Genomic DNA, 10,408 nt, shown 5'->3' with positions numbered 1-10,408 from the left:
GAGGTGACGGCACCGAGGACCCAGTTTGTGTTTCTCTACTTCGTTCTGCAAGGTGTTCTCCTCCTGAGGCTGGCAGTACGGCTCCCAGCGTCTCCTGGGGGGTTGCGATTCCTTGTTCACATCCTGCAGGGACAGAGTGTCTCTGCCCCAGAATTTTTAGCTGAAGTCCTCGTATTCACTGTGCCTGGCCTGGCTCATACCGTGTGCCTACCTTGAACTAGTCTTGGAGCTGGAGAGCACCAACTGGTTTAGTCTGGGTTACGGGCACTGCCCTTGGAGCAGGGGAGGGTGCTTGGGGTGGAGCACGTGACCTGGGTTAAGCCAGGATGCACCTTTAGAACCGTATGGATTGCAAAACAGAGATGGACAATTTTTAAAAAAAAGATTTTATTATTTTTAAATTATTTTTTAAAATTAGCATTATTATTATATTTTAGAGAGGGAGGGGGAGAGAGGCAGAGGGAGAGGGAGAGAGAGAATCTTAAGCAGGCTCCCCGCCCAGCATGGAGCCTGATGTGGGGCTTGATCTCACGGTCCTGAGATTATGACCTGAGCCGAGATCAAGAGTCGGATGCTTAACTGAGCCAACCAGGCGCCCCTAAAGATTTTATTTTTAAGTAATTTTCACACCCAGCATGGGGCTGGAATTTATAACCCTGACATCAGGAGTTGCATGCTCCACGGACGGAGCCGGCCGGCACCCCAGAAATGGCCAATGCTGAACGTAAAATAAGAACAAACACTTAGCACTTACTGTATGCTTTTCGTGTACGCCGTCAGTTAAGTCCTCAGAAGGCCCACACTATGAGGTGGGTATTGTTAGCATTTCCATCTTACAGGTGAAGAACCCAGTACATGAAGATGTAAAATGGTTTTTCCAAAGTCACCAGGCATAAGGTAGTTCACTTTTTTTTTTAACATTTTATTTATTTGAGAGAGAGAGAGAAAGAGAGAATGAGCGGGGGAGGGGCAGAGGGAGTGGGGAGCCTGATGTGGGGCTCGATCCCAGGACCCTGAGATCATGACCTGACCAGAAGGCAGACGTGTCACCAACTGAGCCCCCCAGGAGCCCCGAGGTAGTTCACTCTTACTGAAGTGTCAGGAGCTCAGCTGAGCTGGAGAGCTGAGCTGCCAGGTGTGAGAGCAGCCAGTTAAGACAAGTCAAAACTACAGTGACAGTCCAGCCTTTCATGGCTTACCCAGTGCAAGGAAGAGGCTACACCGAAGTGAGACATTCGTTCCATTTTCTCTAAGAAATGGCACCCAAGGTCAGGAGGATGAGCCCCTGGGGGTGGTCTCACTGCTGAGGGAGCCTTGAACAAAAGGCTCAGTTTTGTGAATCTAGGGGCCCCCGAGGGGGGTTGGGGTGGAGAAGGGAGAATGGGCAGTGCTCGGAGAAGGAAAGTGCTGGGTCCTGAGGTAGTTGGGAGACAAGTGTCATCAGGGTCCTCCTCCCCCCGCCAGGGAGGTCTGGGCAGAGGCACCCGAGGGGGCATTGGTGGCTGAGTCGTTGGCTGCCCCCCCCGCCCCGAGACTGCCAGGCAGTGGCCGGACACCCAGGCTGGGGCGTGGAGAGCAGCTTCCTGGGAGGACTGCCAGGGCATGCCTTTGTCATGGCCTATGGTTGGGCATAAAAATCAAACAGGCTTTTAGCCAGGAGCTGGACACCTTATGGTGAAGGACAGATGAGTTCTGCAAAGGGAAACCAAGAAAGGAAGCCTGAACATAGAGATTCCCTCACATCGCACGATGCGACAGAGTCACCCCCATGTGTGCACAGCTGTCCACGGATCTTCCCCACTTGCCAGAGCTGATTGTGGGTCAGTCCTCGTGTGCACAGGGATGTCTCCATGCATGTGCACGTGGATACACACCAGGACTGTCTTGATTCACAGAAGGAGGACCCTCATTACATGTCTTACCAGGAATTCCATGTAGCGGTCAGCTTTATTGTATATTTATATAATGCTGCATGAGAAACATCGGGCAAAACTCAGTGAATTGCGGCAAGAAGAATTCTTTGGGTCTGGGCCCTCAGTCAACAGTTACTTGGGCTGACCTTGGTTGGCTGGCTCTGCTTCCGGTTGCATATCAGCTGGGCTGGGTTCCAGATTGTGGGTTAGGCTCAGGAGTGCTCCTGGGCTCCAGGGTGACCTGGGGCTTGCTTTTCTCAAGGAGGATCCCCGGAGCAAGAGGCGGGTCAAGCACTTAAAACCTCTGTGTGCATGCGTGCCACCATTGCGCCGGGCAAAAAAAGTCACAAGTCCAGGCTCTGTGGCCATTAGGCAGGAAGTGCTCCCCCCGGGAGGGCGAGGGGAGTGAACATTTGCTCAACAGTGACTCAAGCCATCATGCTTTTCTGCCCGTAGAGCCAGGGCCTGAGCTCTGGCATCAGTTTTCTATCGCTGCTGTAACATGACCACTACCTTCAATGAAACAACACAGTCAAAAAAATTTTTTTAAAGATTTTATTTATTTACTTGAGAGAGAGAGAGAATGTGAGTTGGGGAGAGGGGCAGAGGGAAAGGGAGAAGCAGACTCCCTGCTGAGCAGGAGCCTGGTGGGATGGAGAGATGGAGGGATGGAGAAATGGGGGGGCTCGAACCCACGACCGTGACGTAAGCCGAAGGCAAAGGCAGGCTCTTGACCACCTGAACCACCCAGGTGCCCCAACACAGATTTTTTTTTTTTTGTCTTACCATTCTGTAGGTCAGAAGTCTGACACAAATCTCAAAAGGCTAAAATCAAGGTGTCAGCAGGGCTGCGTTCCAGAGCAGAGACTCTCGAGGAGAACCGGTTTTCGCCAGCTTCTAGAGTCTGCGCGAATTCCTTGGTGTGTGGCCGCCGCGCCCCCCGCCCCCCCCCCCCCCCCCCCCCCCCCCCCCCANCCCCCCCCCCCCCCAGCGCCAGTGACTGCAGGTCAAGTCCATCTCCTGCCCCTCTGCCCTCCTCTTCTACTGTTAAGGGCTCTGTGACCTTGTATCCACCGGGAGAATTCCTGGTGATCCGTAATTCCTTTATGTCATGTAACAGAACACTCGAGATTCTGGGGAGAGGATGCAGACATCTCTAGGGGCTATTTTCTGCCTACCACAGTTTGCCTTCTGGGCTCCAAAGATTCACGTGCAACCCACACGCAAAATACATTCCCTCGTCCCCAGGTCTCATCCTGTGACAGCATCAACTCGAAGCAAACAGTTCTTATCTGAACCTCATCAGCTCAAAGTCCCCACTGTCTCATCATCTGAACTAGGTAGAGGGAGGATCTGAGAATAACTCATTGTAGGGCACAATTTCTTCCCACCTGTGGATCAAGAAACTCAAGAAACAGGTTACCTGCTCCCGAAATACAATGGTGTGTGGACATAAGGTACCTAAAACTTATAGACTTTTCCATTCAAAAGGGAGAAAATGAAAGGAAAAAAGGAGTCACAAGTCCCAAGCCATTTCAAAATCTGTCGCTGTCTAGGCCTAGAATAATCCTCTGGGCTTGAGACTTTATATTCCTGGTCATTTTTCCTTTTTGATGCCAGCTAGTAGCTTTTTGTAGCTCAGTAGTTCCACCAGCCTGTTTTCTGCCTAGAGGATTTCGGAGGTTGACGTCCTGCTCTCATTTTTTGTCTTCTTTCAGCTCTGTCCCTTTCATCCCAAGCTGGCGGTGTTTCTGCTGACATGACACGCTCTGTAAGCCTGTGGGACTCTGGTGCGTGTCCCACAAGGGACAGGAATAGGAATTCACTCTATTCGTCTTCTCCACATAGCTTTCCTAGAGACTCCCATCCCTTGTGACTTGGGACTTCTGCTCAGCTGACTAAGGGGATCTGTGAGTCACATGCTTCCTCTCTTCAAAGGGCCTTTAAAATTTTTGGTGAAATATATATATAAAATTTAATTTATAAATTATTTTTATACTTATATATTTATATATAATATATTTTATATTCATATATTATATAAAAACTACATATTTTTATTATTATAAAAAATAAAATTTACCATTTTAACCATTTTAGGTGCACGATTCAATGGCCGCAAGTACCACACAGTGTTGTGTAAGCATCACCACTGTCTATCTCCAGAACTTTTTCATGTTCCTAAAGAGAAACTCTGCACCCATTAGATAATAACTTCCCACCATTACCCGCCCTGTCCCAGGCCCCTGTCATGTCTGTTCTCCTCTCTGTCTCTATGAATTTGCCTGTTTTGGTACCTCATACAAGTGAAACCATACAATAATTCTCCTTTTCGTGTCTGGCTTATTTCACTTAGCACAATGTTTTCAAGATTCATTCATGTGGCAGCGCGGGTCAGAATTGCATTCCTTTTTAAGGAGTGATATTCCATTGTACGGATACGCCACATCGCGTTTATCCATTCGTCTGTTCATGGACACTTGGGTTGTTTCCACCTTTTGGCTGTTGTGAAACATGCTGCTATGGACTTGGGTGTACAAGTATCGGTTTGAGTCCCTGCTTTTGGTTATATTGGGTATATACCTATGCGTGGAATTGCTGGATTCTATGGTAATTCTGTTTAACTTTTGAGGAACCACCAAACTTTTCCCCAGTGGCTTCACCCCTTTACATTCCCTCAAGCAATGCATAGGGTTCTGATTTCTCCATATCCTCATCAACACTTGTTATGTCCTTCCTTACCCCCTTCCTTCCCCCCTTCCTTCCCCCCTTCCTTCTCTCTCTCCCTCCTTTTTTTTGGTAAAGATTTTATTTATTTATTTGACAGAAAGAGACAACGATGGAGGGCACACAAGCAGGGGGAGTGGGAGAAGGAGAAGCAGGCTTCTTGCCGGGCAGGGAACCTGATGCGGGGCTCGATCCCAGGACTCTGGGATCGGGCCCAGAGCAAAAGGCAGATGCTTAATGGCTGAGCCACCCAGGCGCCCCTCTCTCCTTCCTTTTTAGTCATTTAGGGGCGCCTGGGTGTCTCAGTTGGTTAAACGGCTGCCTTCCGTTCAGGTCATGATCCCAGGGTCCTGGGATCGAGTCCTACATCCCCACATCGGGCACTGTGCTCAGTGGGGAGCCTGTTTCCCCCTCTGCCTGCCTCTCTGCTGCTTGTGTTCTCTGTCTCTCCCTCTCTCTGACAAATAAATAAATAAAATCTTTAAAAAAAACAGTCATCCTGGTGAGTGTAAGGGGATATTTCATTGTGGTTTTTATTTGCATTTCCCTGATGACTAATGATGTTAAGCATCTTTCATGGGCTGATTTCAAAGAGCCTTTTGTGTGACTGAGTACTCTGAACTTTTGATCTTTCTGAGGTATTAGCAAAAGTTTGTACAGCCACTCTCAGCGCCTTTCCTAGAACATGCTTTCCTTACAGCGAGTCTCTTCATGTCAGTATCCTTTGTCATTGCGGAGCCGGGGTATTTCCCAAACCGGCGAGTCCTGGTTGCTTTTGGGTTACCAGCCCTTTCCCTCACTTCATCTCTCTTCTCTCCATTTTACCATCAGCAGCAAGAAGAAAGCAGGCTTCACCTTCAACACTGATTCTTGTTTAGGGCACGAGTAGGAATTAGGAGGGCTTTGAAGGCCCTGGACAGCGGCGTCCCCCAGAGTATGCGGTGTGCGCTCCTATTAAGCCGGTGTCGACCATGGCGTGGGCATGCCGAACACCGCCAGCAGATGGCGGCAAAGGGCCAGTAAAATTCACCTGTCAACGACTTTAAGGGCGGGGTCCCCGGGAACGGATCCCAGGTTTGCAAATCGCCAGTGGCCCGGTTTATTGTCGAGTTCACAGCTGGAGCAGATCGTTTTGACCACTAGCGTGGCAAGCGGGGGTCCTTTGTTATGTGTCCATTGCTATTGCCGGCTCCATGCCTCCCCCGTCTTCCCTTCTCTTTCTTCTCTTGTCCCTGTTTCTAGTTCCCTGAGCTTTCCCTCCGTCTATCAAACAAGCTCATTCCCAGCTCAGCCTTTGCCCTGGCTGGTCCCCTGGTCGGAATGCTCTTCTCCACGTCGTCAAGAGGCTGCCTTATCCTGCGTTGGTAGTTCAAATTTCCCTTCTCAGAGAGGTCTTGCCCGACCACAGTTTCTTTCCCATCACATCGCTCTGTTTTACTTCATTTATAGCATCGATTACTGCTGGACACCACACATTTTTACTTCTTTTTATATTTGTTATCTGAGTCCGTCAACCATGAGGTTTGCAGAATGAGGGCAAGCAATTTATCATTCTGGTTTATCGCTACCCCTGGTGTGGGGAGCAGTTCCTGGCACATAGTCGGTGCTCAATAAATATTTGTTAAAGAATCGAATGGGTGAACTGGCTCTGCTAGTGTAAAGCTAGGTTTCAGTGTGACACATCGTCATGGAAACGAAGGCTGGGTCTGGGGGAAATGCTCCAATGAGGAGGCAAAATGGAGTATCTGGCTAGCATTCTGTATTATAAGACTATCAACAGCTTTGACCTTCTGAGGACAGGACCAGGTGCTTGGCTGTGCCCTCCCATTGAACCGAGGCAATGAGCAGAACGTCTGGAACCCCCAAGTTGTCACAGAGGCATGTCCCTGTGTCGAACATCGCAGAATCTTTTTGTGCAGCTTTTTTACTGGTTGGATTGAACCTGCCAATGGTCTCTTAAGAATGCAGCAGCATTCACTTAAAAAAAAAAAGAGAGGGAGGGGGAGAAAAAGAATGCAGCACCACCTGGTGCCCAGCCCACCTGCCACCTGGGTGGGGTTCCATTACCTCCATCTCCTGTGAAAGTGCATCATTGTTACTAGCTCTGAGTTGGCCCCTGTGCTCATGGCATTTCGGCAGAGCTCTGTCTTAGGCAAATTAGGATTTGCTAGGGGGATGAGTAGGGGAGACCTGCACGATGGAAGATCAGCAGATGCAAACACTCATGGCTGATGATGGTGGTTTGGTTATTACTAGTCGACATCTTAGGGCTGCGTGGATTTTTTATTTTAGTAGAAGCACATTAAAAATATGGATTAAAAGTAAGTGTTGAAATAGCCATTTTCATAAGTTTCATGTGGACGTGCAGAGTTATGGGCAGAGTCATTTCGAACAAGTCAGTGAGAGAATACTGGTACAATATCGACTGAACGATTTTCTCTTTTTAGATGTTTACAGTAAAAACCATTCTAAATTAAAAGCAAATCTGAACAGCACTCACAGTCATGAACCATTTTTGAGACCTGCAGGGTGTATCCCATCGGGAAGCATCTCAGTCTGACTCTAGACTCACGTTCCTACTGCTGACTCTCAGCTTTAATTTCAGGTGTTTAACAGGCGGAGAGAGATGCTTTCAGAGATTCGCTTGGACCTGTAACCTGGAACACTGAAACGTAGCCAGACATTTCAGGATGGTTCTTGACTCGTATCTCATGTCTAAGTTTCTGGGGACACAGACACAGTATGGTCGTGGTCAGGGTAGCTGGCTTTCTGCTTGTGAGGGGCCAGCAGGAGGCAACTCCACTTCCTGTGATGACAATTCTGAAACTTCCAGTTGGGGAATCCACCCCGGCTGCATTCTCAGGCCCTGCGGAAGCTGGCTCTATTTCTGGATTTGGGGGTGAGGTTTATGACCAAGACTAAGACACTCGGAGTGTTCTATCCCCCCAGCCACTGACAGCTTTAGAGATGGGCACAAGACCTAAGTGAGGCCAATCAGGCCTACTGAGGCTCAGGTCTTAGACTCCTATTTGTGCTGCAGGGGGAGTGAGCTCTCTTTGCTTCTGGGTTTCCTGTGGTGGTTGAGGCAGAACTGCCGCTGCTTGAAGCCGCCATGTACACGTAGCCTGACAAGGACTCCCAATACAGCAGGAGGGGGAACGTTACTGCTGGAGGCGGAAGGAAGACGGGTTCTAATGACAGCCTCCGAGCCCTTACCAACAGCCTGGATGATTGTCCCTGGTCTTTCAGTTGGGCGAGCCCATAAAATACCTGAAGAGTGTTGACTGATATGTAGCTTAATTGCTCCTTTATTGCTCCAGCATTTACTTTGAAATACATCAAGAAAATAAGATGACTCGTTAATAGCACTTTCTAAGGTTCGCCTCTTAGGAAAAGGAAGATGCGTAAGCTTAAAACAGAATTCTTTTTTTTTTTTTTTAAATTTTATTTTATTATATTGTGTTAATCACCATACAGTACATCCCCAGATTCCGATGTAAAGTTTGATGCTTCATTAGTTGCGTATAACACCCAGTGCACCATGCAATACGTGCCCTCCCTACTACCCATCACCAGGCTATCCCCTTCCCCCACCCCCTCCCCTCTGAAGTCCTCAGTTTGCCTCTCACAGTCCATAGTCTCTCATGTTTCATTCCCCCCTCTGATTACCCCCCTTTTCTTTATCCCTTTCTTCCCCTACCGATCCTCCTAGTTCTTATGTTCCATAGATGAGAGAAATCATATGATAATTGTCTTTCTCTGCTTGACTTATTTCACTTAGCATTATCTCCTCCAGTGCCGTCCATGTTGCAGCAAATGTTGAGAATTCGTTCTTTCTGATAGCTGAGTAATATTCCATTGTATATATGGACCACAGCTTCTTAATCCAGTCATCTGTTGAAGGGCATCTCGGCTCCTTCCATGATTTGGCTATTGTGGACAATGCAGCTATGAACATTGGGGTGCATATGGCCCTTCTCTTTACTACGTCTGTATCTTTGGGGTAAACACCCAGTAGTGCAATGGCTGGGTCATAGGGTAGTTCAATTTTTAACTTTTTAAGGGACCTCCACACTGTTTTCCAGAGTGGCTGTACCAACTTGCATTCCCACCAACAATGTAGGAGGGATCCCCTTTCTCCACATCCTCTCCAACAATTGTTGTTTCTTGCCTTGTCTATCTTTGCCATTCTAACTGGCGTAAGGTGGTATCTCAGTGTGGTTTTGATTTGAATTTCCCTGATGGCTAATGATTTTGAACATTTTTTCATGTGTCTGTTAGCCATTTGTATGTCTTCATTGGAAAAGTGTCTGTTCATATCTTCTGCCCATTTTATGATTTGTTTATTTGTTTCTCGTGTATTGAGTTTGAGAAGTTCTTTGTAGATCTTGGATACCAGTCCTTTATCTGTGGTGTCCTTTGCAAATATATTCTCCCATTCCGTGGGCTGTCTCTTAGTTTTTTTGACTGTTTCCTTGGCTGTGCAGAAGCTCTTTATCCTGATAAAGTCCCATAAGTTCATTTTATCTTTTATTTCTCTTGCCTTTGGAGATGTGTCGTGAAAAAGGTTGCTCTGGCCGATGTCATAGAAGTTGTTGCCTATGTTCTCCTCTAGAATTTTGATGGATTCCTGTCTCACATTGAGGTCTTTCATCCATTTGGAGTTTATTTTTGTGTATGGTGTGAGAGAGTGGTCAAGTTTCATTCTTTTGCATGTAGCTGTCCAATTTTCCCAGCACCATTTATTGAAGAGACTGTCTTTTTTCCACCGGATGTTTTTTCCTGCTTTATCAAAGATTAGTTGCCCAAAGAGCCGAGGGTCCATTTCTGGGTTCTCTATTCTGTTCCATTGGTCGATGTGTCTGTTTTTGTGCCAGTACCATGCTGTCTTTGTGATCACAGCTTTGTAGTACAGCTCGAAATCCGGCATTGTGATGCCCCCAGCTTTGTTTTTCCTTTTCAACAGTTCCTTGGAGATTCGGGGCCTTTTCTGGTTCCATACAAATTTAAGGACTATTTGTTCCAGTTCTTTGAAAAATGTCCTCGGTATTTTGATCGGGATAGCATTGAAAGTGTAGATTGCTCTGGGTAGTATGGACATTTTAACTATGTTAATTCTTCCAATCCATGAGCATGGAATATTTTTCCATCTTTTTATGTCTTCCTCAATATCTTTCAAAAGTGATCTATAGTTTCTAGCATATAGGTCCTTTACGTCTCTGGTTAAGTTAATTCCAAGGTAACGCATGGTTTTTGGTGTTATTGTAAATGGGATGGATTCCCTAATTTCTCTTTCTTCAGTCTCGTTATTCGTGTATAGAAATGCAACTGATTTCTGGGCATTGATTTTGTATCCTGCCACCTTACTGAATTGTTCTATAACTTCTAATAGTTTGGGAGTGGATTCCTTTGGGTTTTCCATATAGAGTATCATGTCATCTGCAAAGAGAGACAGTTTGACTTCTTCTTTGCCGATTTGGATACCTTTGATCCCTTTTTGTCTTCTGATTGCTGTTGCAAGGACTTCTAGTACTATGTTGAATAATAGTGGCGAGAGTGGGCATCCTTGTCGTGTTCCTGATCTTAAGGGAAAGGCTTCCAGCTTTTCCCCATTGAGAATAATGCTTGCAGTAGGCTTTTCATAGATGGCTTTTATGAGATTGAGAAATGTACCCTCTATTCCTACACTCTGAAGGGTTTTAATCAGGAAAGGATGCTGTATTTTGTCAAATGCTTTTTCTGCATCAATTGAGAGGATCATATGGTTC

This window comes from Ailuropoda melanoleuca, chromosome 13 (assembly GCF_002007445.2).
Source record: "Ailuropoda melanoleuca isolate Jingjing chromosome 13, ASM200744v2, whole genome shotgun sequence".
Taxonomy (NCBI): domain Eukaryota; kingdom Metazoa; phylum Chordata; class Mammalia; order Carnivora; family Ursidae; genus Ailuropoda; species Ailuropoda melanoleuca.
The sequence above is the reverse complement of the archived record's forward strand: the minus strand, read 5'-3'. Positions refer to the sequence as shown.